This window comes from Rutidosis leptorrhynchoides, chromosome 3 (genome assembly GCF_046630445.1).
Source record: "Rutidosis leptorrhynchoides isolate AG116_Rl617_1_P2 chromosome 3, CSIRO_AGI_Rlap_v1, whole genome shotgun sequence".
NCBI lineage: Eukaryota > Viridiplantae > Streptophyta > Magnoliopsida > Asterales > Asteraceae > Rutidosis > Rutidosis leptorrhynchoides.
In genome coordinates this window covers 544,037,338-544,058,995 of record NC_092335.1, presented here as the reverse complement: position 1 = coordinate 544,058,995, position 21,658 = coordinate 544,037,338, and positions in this window count along the sequence as shown.

The window sequence follows — 21,658 nt, the reverse complement described above, 5'->3', positions numbered from 1 at the left end:
ACAATTAACTGGTTCGGAAATCATTCATGAAACAACCGAAAAGATCGTTCAAATTAAGAAACAATTAGAAACTGCCCGTAGCCGACAAAAGAGCTATGCTGATATTCGTCGAAAAGATTTAGAATTCCAAGTTGGTGATAAAGTTATGTTGAAAGTATCCCCTTGGAAAGGAGTTGTTAGTTTTGGTAAATGAAGCAAACTAAGTCTGCAATTTGTTGGACCTTTCAAGATTATCGAAAGAATTGGTCCCGTGGCTTATCGATTAGAACTACCTGCCGAGCTTAGTAAGGTACACGATGTGTTTCACGCCTCAAATCTGAAAAAGTATCTTGCTGATGACACACTCGTTATTCCTTTGGCTGACATTCACATTGATGATAAGATGCACTTCATTGAAGAACCAATTGAGATCGTTGATCAAACCGAGAAACGCCTGAAACAAAGCACTATACCTATTGTTAAAGTCCGTTGGAATTCGCGTCGAGGCCCCGAGTATACCTGGGAACGTGAAGACCAAATGAGACAGAAATATTCCCATCTCTTCTCAACCGCAGATGCATCCGAGAAGTCCACCTAAAACTTCGGGACGAAGTTTTTATTAACAGGGAGGTACTATGGCGACCCTCAATTTTTCATTTCTGTTTTAACTGTTCAATTATTAGGATTACTTGTACTCATGAACTTTATTTAATAAACTTTGATTAAATATTAACTTTTGATCAATATTTTCGTTAATGTAAAGTTTATGTATCTTCTGTGTTATTATATTTATAAAGTTATTTGTATTATTAGAAGTGGTAATTTATAACCTTTAAAAATTAATAATAACTAATGTGAACTTAATTAAAATTAATAAAAGTTAGGGACAAATAAATAAATAAAGTGTATTTAAATAAAATGTACCCTTAATATAATTAATAATAATAATAAAAAAAATATATAAAATACATAAATAAATAAGTAAAACCGTAAAAAATAAAAATAAATCATAAGTATCAAATATAAATCGGCTGTAGGGTTTTTTTTTTTAGGAAATTAAACTTGATCCCTAAGTTCACTATCCTAGTTAACCTCTAATTCCAATTCTTGATTACCAAGCAAACCTAGTTTAATTAGGAAATCCAACAACACCTATATAAACCCTCATGATCTTCCAAGTTATTCACCCTAATTAAACTGCAAAATAAGTCGACTGATTATCCAGCATTCCCTCCAGCTTTTCATCGACTAAATAAATCCTCCTGCAGCCTTTTTCTATCAACTATTCTCTCCTGGTTTCCCTCCCTTATTATCGACTGAACATCCATCATCCAGCTCTTTTTAGTCGACACATTCAACCAACAAATCAGCCTGCAATTTGCCTGCTATTCAGCTTCTGCATTCGTCTGTTACAGCACCTGTCCAGCCTTCTGTGTCATCCAAAACAGCCCAGGAGGATCGAGTAAGTTACTTCTATTTCTGCTGTATAATTCGACACTTTTTACAGCCCAAAAATCACTCATTGTTTCTGCTTATTTTGCTCTCTTTTCTTTTCTGTTCTTGCGTGATCAAACAGCCCTACAAATCACTCTTGTTGCTGCATTTCTTTTCTGGTTTGCTGCTGTTGCAGAACGTGATCAAGAAGACCCAAACAGACCTTGTGTTAGATCATTGTTGCTGCTTCTGTTTTCTGTTCCTGTTCGCATACCATCATCATCAATTCATACTCTCAATTTTGTTAAGGTATCCTAATAACCCTAGTTCAATCTTTTAAGTTTATTGTTATATGTATTATGTTAAGTATTAAGAATAAGTAATGAATAAAGTATGAGTTATGCAAGAAAGTTATGATTAAAAGAATTATGTTGTTGGTTAATACAATTGCTAAGTTAAAAGTAATAATGATTAGGGTTATTGGTTGACAAGCTAGTTAATAATAAGATGAAGATTATGATTGTGAGTTAGGTTATGAATATGCATAAGAAATTTATGATTTTATGTGTAAAGTTAATAAGAAGATTATGATATTGTGATGGGTAATGTTAAGGTTAAAAGATAATGGAGGTTATGATTAATAAGATTGTAAAAATTAAAAAGTGATATGGTTGTTAATAAGCTAGGTTACAAGATTAAAAGATTATGAATGAATATTGATAAAAAGAAGATTAGGGTTAAGATATGATCATGATCTTTGTTATGAAGATTAAAATAGATAAAAGATTAAGAATTGATTATGGCTAAAAAGATTACTAGTTATTATGTTAAAAACTTATGATTTTATGTTAAGGCTATTAGTTTAAGGTTATGATAATTAGGTCATGATTTCATGTGCATGAGTTAAATTAATAAGTAATAATGAAGATGATATACGTGCGTGCATGCATGCATACATATGTATGTAAATATGTATAAGTATGTATATGCTTGTGTATATGCACATGTATACATAGGTATATATGTATGAGTATATATATATATGTATATGTACGTGTGTATGTATGTATGAATGTGTATTGTGTAAGTTATATAAGTTAGTAAACATAATAATAAAAGTAATAAGTATATATATGTATCATCTTACACTTATATATATATATATATATATATATATATATCATATATATATATCATATAGTTATGAACACATACATGTATAATAATAAATAAAGAATATATATGTATGTATCATATAGGTATATTTATACATGTAACATAATAGTTGATTATTAAAGTAATTAATAATACTATTATTAGTATAACCTATACACTTATCTATATAGTAACACTTAAGTACACTAAGTATATTATCACTTATATAAATACAACTTTTCTCGAAAACAGTCACTGTTAATATAGTTTGCTATATTAATAAATAAGCTTTATGTCTATTAGACATTAATTAATTGAACATTATATCTCTAGGTTGACATCTCCGCTTACACTTTGTTCTTACTACTTGCGTGGAATATCTACTTGCTATTAAGGTGAACTTCATAGCCCAACTTTTTAACTGTGTCTATTACTTATTTTGAACTTTTGGGGTGAGACACATGCTTGCTTTTAAACTGTTTTACGCTTAGATACAAGTACATGAAAACTTTATTTTGAATAGTTCAAACTGTGCTGCATGCTTTGATTCATGCTAAATCCCTGCCATGATATCGTTAATTGCTACGTATAAATGTAAACCTAGTTATTGTGAGTAGGCCTATTGAGAGCGACGTCTCTAACCATTTGACCGCTGGTCTTTGGTTATATAATAATGATTTAACGACACGAACGAATATAGTGATCACGGGGTAACTTTGTTTAGTCTCGATATCATACACCTCAGCACTACTACCGAACTGATTAAACTTTATAATTAAATCTTGTGCTCTAAAACTATATATTAAACCTATGTTGTTCACTCAACCATTTTGGTTGACATTTTAAGCATGTTTTGTCTCAGGTGAAGATTGCTAAAGATTTTGTGTGCTATTTGGACTTTGCTGCTTTTGGAGTCTGCATTTTATCATTTATATCATTGTATAAAAAAAACAATTTAGTTTACGTTTACTTTTGTTAAGGATTCAATTGTAATGACTTAATACATTCCGCTGCGTTAATACATTGGTTTTTAATTAAAACGTCTCATATAGAGTCGTTCTCGCTTTACACTTGTGTTGTGATATTGGTTAGTCACATATTACCCCCAGTTCCATTTAGGGGGTGTGACATTATATATATATATATATATATATATATATATATATATATATATATATATATATATATATATATATATATATATATATATATATATATATATATATATATATATATATATATATATGTTTCTTATATTCGTTTTGTTATATAAAAATATTAATCTTGTTATGTTATATGTATTGAATAAATATATATATATATATATATATATATATATATCATTTGTATATTAATAATAATAGTAGTCAAAATGATATTAATAGCGGTAAAAATGATAATGATTATAATACTTAATATTACTAATAAGATAATAATGTTATTAATTCTATTAATGATAATAATAATAATATTAGTAATTATAATTGTAAAAATATTAATTTTTCTGTTAATATATATATATATATATATATATATATATATATATATATATATATATATATATATATATATATATGTTTCTTATATTCATTTTGTTATATAAAAATATTAATCTTGTTATGTTATATGTATTGAATAAATTTTTAATATATATATATATATATATATATATATTTATATATATATATATATATATATATATATATATATATATATATATATATATATATATATATATATATATATATATCATTTGTATATTAATAATAATAGTAGTCAAAATGATATTAATAGCGGTAAAAATGATAATGATTATAATACTTATAATTACTAATAAGATAATAATGTTATTAATTCTATTAATGATAATAATAATAATATTAGTAATTATAATTGTAAAAATATTAATTTTTCTGTTAATGATAGTTATGATACTGATTTTAGTAATTACATAATAATAATACTCATGGTAATACAAATAATAATACTTATGTTAATATTAACAATTCTATTATTTATAAAGAGATACTAATATTAATATTTACGAAAATAATAATAATTTGTATTATTTTCATAATGATAATAATCATAATTTTGATAATAATACTGAAATGGTAAAAAAAATATGTTTTTAGTAATACTTATAATAATACTAATGATAATATTAATAACATTACTACTTAATAATAATATTGGGGATGATAATAATATTAGCAATATCGATAATAATAATGATAATAATAATTCTACTTGTAATTACAATTATGATAATAATAATAATAAAAGGGTATCTACTACTTTTATTAGTAAAAATATTAATACTAATAACTAATTTACTAGTATTAATAACAATAACAATAACTAATAATAACAATAATAATAATAATAATAATAATAATAATAATAATAATAATAATAATAATAATAATAATAATAATAAAAATGAAAATAGACTACCTCATAAAGTTTTAAGAAAAACAGCCCATGTAGGGACTCGAACCCGAGACCTCACGCTCACCCGATTCATCCCCTAACCATCCATCCGTATCAGTTTTTCTGATTTTTATTCCCCACTCACATTATTTAACTCAGTTTCCTATTATTTCCTCTTTTCTCCTTCTGCTTCATCTTATAAATCAACCTAGGATCAAATCCAGCTTATTAGCTAATTAATATCTTAATTTAAGATTTATAATTGATATGGAATTGACTAGTAAGTGTTTAAGTTAATTAAAACAAAAAAATATATTTAAAGAAAAAGAGTTGAAACAGATGTTGATGAACACGAATGACTCAACACCCAATTTCTTCAAATCGAATTCAAATCAACCAAAGTAATCACAACACTAAATTTTGTTTGTTTTAGAACAATTATACGAACCTGAATACTTGTTTGTGTGTTAATTTCATTAACAGAAAGAATTTTAATTTAAAAAAAATAATAAGAACTGCAGTTTATAAATGTCACGCGATGAACTCAATGATCAAACTCAAAATTTAGAACGTTTTAGATCGCGATTCTTGAATGAAAAAGGTTGCAAATCCTCTTTATGAACTATCTGAATCATTAATTGACCCTTAAACATCAAAACAGTTTCAAATTTCTCTATGACCAAAATTGTTGACTTTTAAAATCCAAACTTTGACCTCAAAATTCTTGATAAATGATATGAATTGGGATCTCAAACTTTGCAGAAAGATTAAGTAAAAGGTTCCTAACAAAACTACATTAACACTTTTTGAATTTGATTGAAAAATCATTCTTTTGAAAAATTGAACCAAGAACAGAGCTTAAACTGTGTTCTTCATATAAATTTTTAATTTTTTTCTGTTTTAACCCCGTTTGCAATTGCAGAGGATTATATAAAGGTTTATAGATATAATTACAGCTCAATTTACTCAATTATCATTTGTTTTGTAGTTATGATTTGTCGACACCAATATTCAATCAAGTACAACATCATATAAAATAATTAAAAAGAGAATTGGATGGCTAACTGATTTTGTTATCTTGTGATTAACTTGGAATCATATTGTACTGGTTTTAGACAGAAAATAAATCAACTTTAGTTTTGAAAACGATTTACAGCTGAAAACCCAAATTTCCTGTATTTATATATAATGAACTGTATTTATGTATATACATAGTGTATAAATATTTTTATAAAAATATAACTGTATTTTGTATATATATATATATATATCTGTATTTGTATATTTGTATATCGATTATATCAATATCTGTATATTACATATATATAGAAAACATAATAATATTTATTATATGTATACATTAATTTTTAGTATAAATAATGGAACTAATAATAATAATAATAATAATAATAATAATAATAATAATAATAAATATAATAATAATAATAATAATAATAATAATAATAATAATAATAATAATAATAATAATAATAATAATAATAATAATACATAATCTTAATAATAGAAGAAAAAAAATGATATCAATCCCATTATTAATGTAAATATTAATAAAATAAAATGTTTTCTAATAAATATTAATTACAATTACACTAATAATAATTATATTAATTATAATAATATTTGATATTAATAATGATACTAACTATAAAATGGTAGTAATATTATTACCCATAATACTAATAATACTACTAATTATAATAATATTAATATTATTACTGATAGTAATAATGTTAATAATATTAATAATATAACAATTTATATACATCAAAATTCATATTTATAACATAATATTATTAATTCTGATATTTATTTTGAAAGTAATAATAATATTAATATGACAACTATATGTATATTTACATATATATATATATATATATATATATATATATATATATATATATATATATATATATATATATATATATATATATATATATAATTACTTATGTAGTATTAATAATCGTAATAACTTTTATTAAAATTTTATTATTTATGCATTTTATATATAAAACAATATTTAAAAAAAATCATATATATTTATATATATCTTCATTTTAAATTACACTCAATTATTTTGTATCTTATATGATATATTTAATTCCAATGTTTAAATTATATTTATAATTCCAAATTATTATATATACTTACATATATATATATATATATATATATATATATATATATATATATATATATATATATATATATATATATATATATATATATATATATATATACCAATAATGGTTCGTGAATCGTCGGGAATAGTCAAAGATTAACTTAATAAATGTAAACAAATTTCAAAAATTTTGAGACTCAACATTACAGACTTTGCTTATCATGTCGAAAACATATAAAGATTAAGTTTAAATTTGGTCAGAAATTTCCGGGTCGTCACAACTTAATTGTGTGTTGTGTTCCATACTGGGTGCCTTATGCTATAATATTATTGAATGCGGAATTTGGACGTAAGTCGAAACTTTTGTTCAGAGGAACAATGGCGAACGGAAGCATCCCAAGGGAAACGCCCACAGCGGCATAGATTGAGGAAATGATTGCTGCTCGAATAGCCGCAGCTATGGCGAATGCCAACCCTGCTCCAGCTCCACCGGCCAACCCAGCTGTTCAGAACGGGTGTACCTATAAGGAATTCCAAAGCTACAAGCCCCACAATTTCAGTGGTACAGAAGGGCCAGTTGGACTGATGAGATGGTTTGAGAAGTTAGAAGCTGTGTTTCGTGTGAGCAGCTGCTCGAAAGTGAACAAAACTAAGTACGCCTCTTGTACTCTGTCGGACGGCGCTTTAACCTGGTGGAACACACTTACTCACGCTAAAGGAATTGACGAGGCTTATGCTACAGCATGGGAGGAGTTTAAGAGTGCTATGATCGAGGAGTATTGCCCCCGAACCGAAATTCAGAAAATGGAAGCTGAATTTTGGGAGCTGAAGGTTGTGGGAACCGACCTTGATGGCTATAACCGAAGGTATTTAGAGTTAGATTTGATGTGCCCCACGATGGTTACCTCTGAGTTTAAGCGAATGGAACGATACTTGTGGGGATTTCCCAAGACCATTCAGGGAAATGTCACTTCTTCGAAACCAGCAGATGTCCCAGAAGCTATGCACATGGCGCACACCCTGATGAACCAGATCATTCGCAAGGAACCAGAGAAAGAGAAAAAAGAATCAGGAGCTAGTTATGAGAAGCGTAAGTGGGAAAGCAACAAAGGGAAGGTCTTTTATCAGAACCCAGCTAAGAGGCATGAGGGTTTCAAGGGAAACAACGACTGGAGGAACCCCAACCCGAACCCTAGCTCGAACCCTAACTACAAGGGTAGTATTTCGCAGTGCAAGAGATGCTACAAGCATCATACAAGGTACTGCGACGTGGTCTGTAAAAAGTGTAAAAGGACTGGGTACATTGGCAGGGACTGCAAGATTACCACCCCAGCTGTGAAGACAAACCCTACTGGACCAAGAAAGTGTTTTGAGTGCGGTCAACAGGGCCACTTCAAGAATGAGTGCCCGAACAAGAAGAAGGATGCCGGACCAGCACGTGGGAGAGTTTTCAAGAATGAGTGCCCGAACAAGAAGAAGGATGCCGGACCAGCACGTGGGAGAGTTTTCAACATGAACGCTCGAGATGCCCGTGAGGATCCTGATTTGGTCACAGGTATATTCACTGTCAATAATCTACTTGCTTCTGTCTTATTTGATACGGGTGCCGATAGGAGTTACGTATGTAGACATTTTTGTTTTAAGATAGACTGGTCGTTAGTACCTTTAGACGAGAGTATTCTGGTTGAAGTAGCCAATGGGAAACTTGAGAAAGTTGACTAAATTGGCCGAGGATGCATAATAAACCTAGCCGGTGTCGACTTTGAGATTGATTTGCTACCCATCAAGTTGGGAAGCTTCGATGTGATAGTTGGTATGGACTGGTTGTCTAAAGTAAGAGCAGAAGTTGTTTGTGGAGAGAAGATTATCCGTATACCTTGCGAAGATGGTGTTCCATTGATCGTACACGGAGAGCAAGTTAGCCCAAAGTTGAACCTCATTAGTTGCATGAAGGCACAGAAAGTCATAAGAAAGGGCGTTTTGCTATTTTGGCACATGTGAAGAAGTTAGAAACCGAGGAGAAGAGTGTTGATGATGTGCGGATTGTGAACGAATTTCCTGACATCTTTCCAGAAGAATTGCCTGGATTACCGCCGCCGCGATCAGTGGAATTCCAGATTGATCTAGTACCAGGAGCTACACCTGTAGCTCGCACACCTTACCGACTAGCACCTTCCAAACTGCAAGAGTTGCAGAGTCATCTGCAGGAACTACTAGACCGTGGGTTTATCCGACCGAGTTCATCGCCTTGGGGCGCACCTGTTTTGTTTGTGAAAAAGAAGGATGGATCTTTCCGCATGTGTATCGATTATCGTGAGCTGAACAAGTTGACGATTAAGAATCGATATCCCCTTCCCAGGATTGACGATCTTTTTGATCAACTGCAAGGATCCATCGTTTACTCTAAGATTGATTTACGATCAGGATATCACCAGTTGAGGGTGAAGGAGAGCGATGTGATGAAGACTGCATTCAGAACCCGTTATGGTCATTATGAGTTTATTGTGATGCCATTCGGTTTAACCAACGCACCTGCTGTATTCATGGATCTCATGAATCGAGTATGCAAACCCTACCTGGACAAGTTCATTATCGTCTTCATAGATGATATCCTCATCTATTCTAGAAGTGAAGAAGAACATGAACAACATCTTCGACTAGTGTTGGAACTTTTGAGACAAGAGCAACTTTATGCCAAATTCTCCAAGTGCGAGTTTTGGTTGAAGGAAGTCCAATTTATCAGTCATATTGTGAGCAACCAGGGTATCAAAGTTGATCCCGCAAAGATTGAAGCTATCAGCAAGTGGGAAACTCCCACTACTCCTACTCATATCCGCAAATTTTTAGGCCTCGCCGGTTATTACCGAAGATTCATTGAAGGTTTCTCTCTGATTGCACGTCCTTTGACTGCGTTAACTCATAAGGGGAAGAAGTTCGTTTGGGAAGCCGAGCAAGAGTCGGCATTTCAAACCTTAAAGCAGAAGTTGATCTCCACACCTATCTTATCACTTCCAGAAGGTAGTGATGATTTTGTTGTGTACTGTGATGCCTCGTAAAATGGTTTTGGTTGCGTATTGATGCAAAGAATGAAGGTTATTGCTTACGCCTCTCGACAACTAAAGATTCACGAGCGAAATTACACAACGCACGATCTTGAGCTTGGAGCCGTTGTCTTTGCACTAAAACTGTGGAGACACTACCTTTATGGAACCAAGAGTATCATCTTCACCGATCACAAAAGCCTCCAACACATATTCGACCAGAAACAACTGAATATTAGACAACGACGGTGGATCGAAACATTGAACGACTATGATTGTGAACTACGTTATCATCCCGAAAAGGCAAATGTTGTAGCCGATGCCTTGAGCAGAAAAGAGAGAATGGTACCTCTTCGTGTCCGTGCCTTGAACTTCACCATTCAGACGAATCTCAATAACCAGATCCGCGTAGCCCAAGAGGAAGCTCTCAAGGAGGAGAATATTTCTCAAGAGCACTTGAACATTCTCGTTTCTCGATTTGAGGTCAAGGAGACTGGACTTCGATACTTTGCCGGAAGAATTTGGGTGCCCAACTGAAATGTCCCGTTCTTATTGATTAAAAACGTTCCATATTAATTGATTTCGTTGCGAGGTTTTGACCTCTATATGAGACATTTTTCAAAGACTGCATTCATTTTTAAAACAAACCATAACCTTTATTTCATAAATAAAGGTTTAAAAAGCTTTACGTAGATTATCAAATAATGATAATCTAAAATATCTTGTTTACACACGACCATTACATAATGGTTTACAATACAAATATGTTACATCGAAATCAGTTTCTTGAATGCAGTTTTTACACAATATCATACAAACATGGACTCCAAATCTTGTCCTTATTTTAGTATGCAACAGCGGAAGCTCTTAGTATTCACCTGAGAATAAACATGCTTTAAACGTCAACAAAAATGTTGGTGAGTTATAGGTTTAACCTATATATATCAAATCGTAACAATAGACCACAAGATTTCATATTTCAATACACATCCCATACATAGAGATAAAAATCATTCATATGGTGAACACCTGGTAACCGACATTAACAAGATGCATATATAAGAATATCCCCATCATTCCGGGACACCCTTCGGATATGATATAAATTTCGAAGTACTAAAGCATCCGGTACTTTGGATGGGGTTTGTTAGGCCCAATAGATCTATCTTTAGGATTCGCGTCAATTAGGGTGTCTGTTCCCTAATTCTTAGATTACCAGAGTTAATAAAAAGGGGCATATTCGATTTCGATAATTCAACCATAGAATGTAGTTTCACGTACTTGTGTCTATTTTGTAAATCATTTATAAAACCTGCATGTATTCTCATCCCAAAAATATTAGATTTTAAAAGTGGGACTATAACTCACTTTCACAGATTTTTACTTCGTCGGGAAGTAAAACTTGGCCACTGGTTGATTCACGAACCTATAACAATATATACATATATATCAAAGTATGTTCAAAATATATTTACAACACTTTTAATATATTTTGATGTTTTAAGTTTATTAAGTCAGCTGTCCTCGTTAGTAACCTACAACTAGTTGTCCACAGTTAGATGTACAGAAATAAATCGATAAATATTATCTTGAATCAATCCACGACCCAGTGTATACGTATCTCAGTATTGATCACAAATCAAACTATATATATTTTGAAATCAACCTCAACCCTGTATAGCTAACTCCAACATTCACATATAGAGTGTCTATGGTTGTTCCGAAATATATATAGATGTGTCGACATGATAGGTCGAAACATTGTATACGTGTCTATTGTATCTCAAGATTACATAATATACAATACAAGTTGATTAAGTTATGGTTGGAATAGATTTGTTACCAATTTTCACGTAGCTAAAATGAGAAAAATTATCCAATCTTGTTTTACCCATAACTTCTTCATTTTAAATCCGTTTTGAGTGAATCAAATTGCTATGGTTTCATATTGAACTCTATTTTATGAATCTAAACAGAAAAAGTATAGGTTTATAGTCGGAAAAATAAGTTACAAGTCATTTTTGTAAAGGTAGTCATTTCAGTCGAAAGAACGACGTCTAGATGACCATTTTAGAAAACATACTTCCACTTTGAGTTTAACCATAATTTTTGGATATAGTTTCATGTTCATAATAAAAATCATTTTCCCAGAATAACAACTTTTAAATCAAAGTTTATCATAGTTTTTAATTAACTAACCCAAAACAGCCCGCGGTGTTACTACGACGGCGTAAATCCCGTTTTACGGTGTTTTTCGTGTTTTCGGGTTTTAAATCATTAAGTTAGCATATAATATAGATATAGAACATGTGTTTAGTTGATTTTTAAAGTCAAGTTAGAAGGATTAACTTTTATTTGCGAACAAGTTTAGAATTAACTAAACTATGTTCTAGTGATTACAAGTTTAAACCTTCTAATAAGATAGCTTTATATGTATGAATCGAATGATGTTATGAACATCATTAATACCTCAAGTTCCTTGGATAAACCTACTGGAAATGAGAAAAATAGATCTTGCTTCAAAGGATCCTTGGATGGCTTGAAAGTTCTTGAAGCAGAATCATGACACGAAAACAATTTCAAGTAAGATTTCCACTCGAAATAAGATTGTTATAGTTATAGAAATTGAATTAAAGTTTGAATATGATTATTACCTTGTATTAGAAAGATAACCTACTGTAAGTAACAAAGGTTTCTTGATCTTGGATGATTACTTGGAATGGATTTAGAAAACTTCGAAGTAAACTTGCAATCTTGGAAGTATTCTTGATTTTATGAAACTAGAACTTTTGAAATTTATGAAGAACACTTAGAAGTTGAAGATAGAACTTGAGAGAGATCAATTAGATGAAGAAAATTGAAGAATTAAAGTGTTTGTAGGTGTTTTTGGTCGTTGGTGTATGGATTAGATATAAAGGATATGTAATTTTGTTTTCATGTAAATAAGTCATGAATGATTACTCATATTTTTGTAATTTTATGAGATATTTCATGCTAGTTGCCAAATGTTGGTTCCCACATGTGTTAGGTGACTCACATGGGCTGCTAAGAGCTGATCATTGGAGTGTATATACCAATAGTACATACATCTAAAAGCTGTGTATTGTACGAGTACGAATACGGGTGCATACGAATAGAATTGTTGATGAAACTGAACGAGGATGTAATTGTAAGCATTTTTGTTAAGTAGAAGTATTTTGATAAGTGTCTTGAAGTCATTCAAAAGTGTATGAATACATATTAAAACACTACATGTATATACATTTTAACTGAGTCGTTAAGTCATCGTTAGTCGTTACATGTAAACGTTGTTTTGAAACCTTTAGGTTAACGATCTTGTTGAATGTTGTTAACCCATTGTTTATTATAACAAATGAGATGTTAAATTGTTATATTATCATGATATTATGATATATAATATATCTTAGTATGATATGTATACAGTTAAATGTCATTACAACGATAATCGTTACATATATGTCTCGTTTCGAAATCATTAAGTTAGTAGTCTTATTTTTACATATGTATTTCATTATTAATACACTTAATAATATATTTACTTATCATTTAACATAATTAACCAAGTGTATCAATATCTTAATATGATTCATATGTACCTAGTAAGACGTTGTTATAACGATAATTGTTATATATATCGTTTTCGAGTTTTTTAAATTAATAGTCTCATTTTTATGTATATAACTCATTGTTAAAATACCTAATGAGATACATACTTATAATAAAATCATGTTAACTATATATATAACCATATATATGTCATCGTATAGTTTTTACAAGTTTTAACGTTCGTGAATCACCGGTCAACTTGGGTGGTCAATTGTCTATATGAAACCTATTTCAATTAATCAAGTCTTAACAAGTTTGATTGCTTAACATGTTGGAAACACTTAATCATGTAAATAACAATTTCATTTAATATATATATAAATATAAACATGGAAAAGTTCGGGTCACTACAGTACCTACCCGTTAAATAAATTTCGTCCCGAAATTTTAAGCAGTTGGAGGTGTTGACGTATCTTCTGGAAATAAATGCGGGTATTTCTTCTTCATCTAATCTTCTCATTCCAAGGTGAACTCAGGTCCTCTATGAGAATTCCATCGAACCTTAACAATCGGTATCTTGTTTTGTTTAAGTCTCTTAACCTCACGATCCATTATTTTGACGGGTTCTTCAATGAATTGAAGTTTTTCATTGATTTGGATTTCGTCTAATGGAATAGTGAGATCTTCTTTAGCAAAAGATTTCTTCAAATTTGAGACGTGGAAAGTGTTATGTACAGCCGCGAGTTGTTGAGGTAATTCAAGTCGGTAAGCTACTGGTCCGACACGATCAATAATCTTGAAAGGTCCAATGTACCTTGGATTTAGTTTCCCCCGTTTACCAAATCGAACAACGCCTTTCCAAGGTGAAACCTTAAGCATAACCATTTCTCCAATTTCAAACTCTATATCTTTTCTTTTACTGTCCGCGTAGCTCTTTTGTCGACTCTGGGCGGTTTTCAATCTTTGTTGAATTTGGATGATTTTCTCGGTAGTTTCTTGTATTATCTCTGGACCCGTAATCTGTCTATCCCCCACTTCACTCCAACAAATTGGAGACCTGCACTTTCTACCATAAAGTGCTTCAAACGGCGCCATCTCAATGCTTGAATGGTAGCTATTGTTGTAGGAAAATTCTGCTAACGGTAGATGTCGATCCCAACTGTTTCCGAAATCAATAACACAAGCTCGTAGCATGTCTTCAAGTGTTTGTATTGTCCTTTTGCTCTGCCCATCAGTTTGTGGATGATAGGCAGTACTCATGTCTAGACGAGTTCCCAATGCTTGCTGTAATGTCTGCCAGAATCTTGAAATAAATCTGCCATCCCTATCAGAGATAATAGAGATTGGTATTCCATGTCTGGAGATGACTTCCTTCAAATACAGTCGTGCTAACTTCTCCATCTTGTCATCTTCTCTTATTGGCAGGAAGTGTGCTGACTTGGTGAGACGATCAACTATTACCCAAATAGTATCATAACCACTTGCAGTCCCTGGCAATTTAGTAATTAAATCCATGGTAATGTTTTCCCATTTCCATTCCGGGATTTCAGGTTGTTGTAGTAGACCTGATGGTTTCTGATGTTCAGCTTTGACCTTAGAACACGTCAAACATTCTCCTACATATTTAGCAATATCGGCTTTCATACCTGGCCACCAAAAATGTTTCTTAAGATCCTTGTACATCTTCCCCGTTCCAGGATGTATTGAGTATCTGGTTTTATGAGCTTCTCTAAGTACCATTTCTCTCATATCTCCAAATTTTGGTACCCAAATTCTTTCAGCCCTATACCGGGTTCCGTCTTCCCGAATATTAAGATGCTTCTCCGATCCTTTAGGTATTTCATCCTTTAAATTTCTCTCTTTTAAAACTCCTTGTTGCGCCTCCTTTATTTGAGTAGTAAGGTTAGTGTGAATCATTATATTCATAGATTTTACTCGAATGGGTTCTCTGTCCTTTCTGCTCAAGGCGTCGGCTACCACATTTGCCTTCCCCGGGTGGTAACGAATCTCAAAGTCGTAATCATTCAACAATTCAATCCACCTACGCTGCCTCATATTCAGTTGTTTCTGATTAAATATGTGTTGAAGACTTTTGTGGTCGGTATATATAATACTTTTGACCCCATATAAGTAGTGCCTCCAAGTCTTTAATGCAAAAACAACCGCGCCTAATTCCAAATCATGCGTCGTATAATTTTGCTCGTGAATCTTCAATTGTCTAGACGCATAAGCAATCACCTTCGTCCGTTGCATTAATACACAACCGAGACCTTGCTTTGATGCGTCACAATAAATCACAAAATCATCATTCCCTTCAGGCAATGACAATATAGGTGCCGTAGTTAGCTTTTTCTTCAATAATTGAAACGCCTTCTCTTGTTCATCCTTCCATTCAAATTTCTTCCCTTTATGCGTTAATGCAATCAAGGGTTTTGCTATTTTGGAGAAATCTTGGATGAATCTTCTGTAGTAACCAGCCAATCCTAAAAATTGACGTATATGCTTCGGAGTTTTTGGGGTTTCCCACTTTTCAACGGTTTCGATCTTTGCCGGGTCCACCTGGATACCTTCTTTGTTCACTATGTGACCGAGTAATTGAACTTCTTCCAACCAAAATGCACACTTTGAAAACTTAGCGTACAGTTTTTCTTTCCTCAATACTTCTAGCACTTTTCTCAAATGTTCTTCGTGCTCTTGATCATTCTTTGAGTAAATAAGTATGTCATCGATGAAAACAATGACAAACTTGTCAAGATATGGCCCACACACTCGGTTCATAAGGTCCATGAACACAGCTGGTGCGTTAGTCAATCCAAACGGCATAACCATAAACTCGTAATGACCATAACGCGTCCTAAAAGCAGTTTTTGGAATATCATCCTCCTTTACTCGCATTTGATGATATCCAGAACGTAAATTGATCTTCGAATAAACCGACGAGCCTTGTAGTTGATCAAATAAGTCATAAATTCTCGGCAGTGGATAACGGTTTTTGATGGTAAGTTTGTTCAACTCTCTGTAGTCAATACACAACCTAAATGTACCATCCTTCTTCTTGACAAACAAAACAGGAGCTCCCCATGGTGATGTGCTTGGTCGAATGAAACCACGTTCTAATAGTTCTTGTAGTTGGCTTTGCAGTTCTTTCATCTCGCTGGGTGCTAGTCTATAAGGAGCACGAGCTATTGGTGCAGCTCCTGGTACAAGATCTATTTGAAATTCAATAGATCGATGTGGAGGTAGTCCCGGTAATTCTTTCGGAAATACATCGGGAAATTCTTTTGCGACGGGAACATCATTGATGCTCTTTTCTTCAGTTTGTACTTTCTCGACGTGTGCTAGAACAGCATAGCAACCTTTTCTTATTAGTTTTTATGCCTTCAAATTACTAATAAGATGTAGCTTCATGTTGCCCTTTTCTCCGTACACCATTAAGGGTTCTCCTTCTTCTCGTACAATGCGAATTGCATTTTTATAACATACGATCTCTGCTTTCACCTTCTTCAGCCAGTCCATGCCAACTATTACATCAAAACTCCCTAACTCTACTGGTATCAAATCAATCTTAAATATTTCGCTATCCAATTTAATTTCTCGATTCCGACATATATTATCTGCTGAAATTAATTTACCGTTTGCTAATTCGAGTAAAAATTTACTATCCAACGGCGTCAATGGACAACTTAATTTAGCACAAAAATCTCTACTCATATAGCTTCTATCCACACCCGAATCAAATAAAACGTAAGCAGATTTATTGTCAATAAGAAACGTACCCGTAACAAGCTCCGGGTCTTCCTGTGCCTCTGCCGCATTAATATTGAAAACTCTTCCGCGGCCTTGTCCATTCGTGTTCTCCTGGTTCGGGCAATTTCTAATAATGTGGCCCGGTTTTCCACATTTATAACAAACTACATTGGCATAACTTGCTCCGACACTACTTGCTCCGCCATTACTCGTTCCGACACCATTTGTTCCTTTCGTTCTGTTAACCCCTGGTCTATAGACCTCACACTTCGCCGCGCTATGACCATTTCTTTTACACTTGTTGCAAAATTTGGTGCAGAACCCCGAGTGATACTTTTCACACCTTTGGCATAGCTGCTTCTGATTGTTGTTGTTGTTGCGGTTGTTATTGTTGTTGGGATGATTGTTGTAGTTGCTGTTGTTGTTGTTGTTGTTGTTGTTGGGCCGTTTGTTGTAGTTGCGATTGATGTTGCGATTGTTGGGATAATTGTTGCGATTATTATTGTAATTGCTGTTGTTGTTGTATTGGTGATTCTTATCACCGTTTTCCTCCCACTTTCTTTTGACTTGCTTCACATTGGCCTCTTCAGCCGTCTGTTCTTTAATTCTTTCCTCAATCTGGTTCACTAGTTTGTGAGCCATTCTACATGCCTGTTGTATGGAGGCGGGCTCGTGTGAACTTATATCTTCTTGGATTCTTTCTGGTAATCCTTTCACAAACGCGTCGATCTTCTCTTCCTCATCTTCGAACACTCCCGGACACAATAGGCACAATTCTGTGAATCGTCTTTCGTACGTGGTAATATCAAATCCTTGGGTTCGTAACCCTCTAAGTTCTGTCTTGAGCTTATTGACCTCGGTTCTGGGACGGTACTTCTCGTTCATCAAGTGCTTGAATGCTGACCACGGTAGTGCGTACGCATCATCTTGTCCCACTTGCTCTAGATAGGTATTTCACCATGTTAACGCAGAACTTGTGAAGGTATGCGTAGCGTACTTCACTTTGTCCTCTTCAGTACACTTACTTATGGCAAACACCGATTCGACCTTCTCGGTCCACTGTTTCAATCCGATCGGTCCTTCGGTTCCATCAAATTCCAAAGGTTTGCAGGCAGTGAATTCTTTGTAGGTGCACCCTACACGATTTCCTGTACTGCTAGATCCAAGGTTATTGTTGGTATGTAGAGCAGCCTGTACTGCGGCTATGTTTGAAGCTAGAAAAGTACGGAATTCCTCTTCATTCATATTCACGGTGTGTCGAGTAGTCGGTGCCATTTCCTTCAAAATAGTCAAATGGAACAAGTTAATCATACAGAATATTAAGAGTAGTTAATAGTATTTCGTAGCATAATATGAACTCATTTATAAAAGCTTTTTCTTCATATTAGCGTTTTATAAGTTTAAATTCGGGTAGTACCTACCCGTTAAGTTCATACTTAGTAGCTAATATACAATTCAACTACTACAATTCTATATGAAAAACTGATTATAATAATATTTCGCGTTCAAACTTTTATACAATATTTTACAAACTTATAATACCGCTTATTTTACATAAAGCATGAAATATAGCACACAATAACGTTGATACACGATAGTTGTAAAGATAATTCTAGCTAGTACACAAGTCGTTCAGCAAAGGCAATAAAGACACGTAATTCATACGTCCAGAAACAAGTCATGCATTCTGGTTTTACTAGGACTACTTCCCATCCTTGGTCTTGTGGAACATAACCGTTATGGCCGTTGATAAGACAGCGTGTTGTAACGTCGTCAAAGGGACGAGGGTTACGTAATGACCAACAGTCTCGTAATAACCTAAAAACCTCATTTCTTACCCCAATTACCGACTCCGTCACTTGTGGGAACGTTTTGTTTAATAGTTGTAGCCCGATGTTCTTTTTCTCACTTTGGTGAGAAGCGAACATTACTAACCCGTAAGCATAGCATGCTTCTTTATGTTGCATGTTAGCCGCTTTTTCTAAATCATGAAGTCCTATATTCGGATACATTGAGTCAAAATAATTTCTTAACCCGTTGTGTAAAATAGCATTTGGGTTCCCCGCAATATATGCGTCAAAGTAAACACATCGTAACTTATGGGTTTCCCAATGTGATATTCCCCATCTTTCAAACGAAAGTCTCTTATAAACCAAGACATTCTTGGAACGTTCTTCGAATGTCTTACAAACTGATTTCGCTGTAAATAGTTGTGCCGAAGAATTCTGACCGACTCTAGACAAGATTTCATCAATCATGTCTCCGGGTAGGTCTCTTAAAATATTGGGTTGTCTATCCATTTTGTGTTTTTATACTGTAAAATAGACAAGAATTAGATTCATAAAAAAAATACTTATTAATACAAGCAATTTTTACATATATCATAAAGCATAAGCACACTATATTACATATATTACACCACACGAATACAACTATCTTATTCCGACTTGCTCGTTTCTTCTTCTTCGGTTTTGGTTCGTTTTGCCAAGTTTCTAGTGATATATGATGTTCCCCTAATACGAGCTGTCGTTTTCCACAACGGTTTAGAAAAACCTGGTGGTTTAGAGGTTCCCGGGTCATTGTTACAACTTAAGGGCTTCCGGGTTGACGATACATATAAAGTTCATCGGGGTTGGAATTAGATTTTTCTATTTTTATGCCCTTTCCCTTATTATTTTCTTTTACCTTTTTAAATTCAGTTGGGGTAATTTCTATAGCATCATCGGAATTCTCGTCAGAATTCGATTCATCGGAGAATTGGTAATCCTCCTAATATTTTGCTTCCTTGGCGGAAACACCATTGACCATAATTAACCTTGGTCGGTTGGTTGAGGATTTTCTTTTACTTAACCGTTTTATTATTTCCCCCACCGGTTCTATTTCCTCCTCCGGTTCCTCCTCTTCCGGTTCTGATTCTTCTTCCGGTTCTGATTCTTCTTCCGGTTCTTCTTCGGGAACTTGTGAATCAGTCCAATATATATTCGACTCTTCGTTATTATTAGGTGAGTCAATGGGATTTGTGCTAGAGGTAGACATCTATCACACAATATCAAACATGTTAAGAGATTAATATATCACATAATATATACATGTTAATAATATATAGTTTCCAACAAAAATGTTAAGCAATCATTTTTAAAGAAAACACGGTCGAAGTCCAGACTCACTAATGCATCCTAACAAACTCGATAAGACACACTAATGCAAATTTTCTGGTTCTCTAAGACCAATGCTCGGATACCAGCTGAAATGTCCCGTTCTTATTGATTAAAAACATTCCATATTAATTGATTTCGTTGCGAGGTTTTGACCTCTATATGTGACATTTTTCAAAGACTGTATTCATTTTTAAAACAAACCATAACCTTTATTTCATAAATAAAGGTTTAAAAAGCTTTACGTAGATTATCAAATAATGATAATCTAAAATATCCTGTTTACACACGACCATTACTTAATGGTTTACAATACAAATATGTTACATCGAAATCAGTTTCTTGAATGCAGTTTTTACACAATATCATACAAACATGGACTCCAAATCTTGTCCTTATTTTAGTATGCTACAGCGAAAGCTCTTAGTATTCACCTGAGAATAAACATGCTTTAAACGTCAACAAAAATGTTGGTGAGTTATAGGTTTAACCTATATATATCAAATCGTAACAATAGACCACAAGATTTCATATTTCAATACACATTCCATACATAGAGATAAAAATCATTCATATGGTGAACACCTGGTAACCGACATTAACAAGATGCATATATAAGAATATCCCCATCATTCCGGGACACCCTTCGGATATGATATAAATTTTGAAGTACTAAAGCATCCGGTACTTTGGATGGGGTTTGTTAGGCCCAATAGATCTATCTTTAGGATTCACGTCAATTAGGGTGTCTGTTCCCTAATTCTTAGATTACCAGAGTTAATAAAAAGGGGCATATTCGATTTCGATAATTCAACCATAGAATGTAGTTTCACGTACTTGTGTCTATTTTGTAAATCATTTATAAAACCTGCATGTATTCTCATCCCAAAAATATTAGATTTTAAAAGTGGGACTATAACTCACTTTCACAGATTTTTACTTCGTCGGAAAGTAAGACTTGGCCACTGGTTGATTCACGAACCTATAACAATATATACATATATATC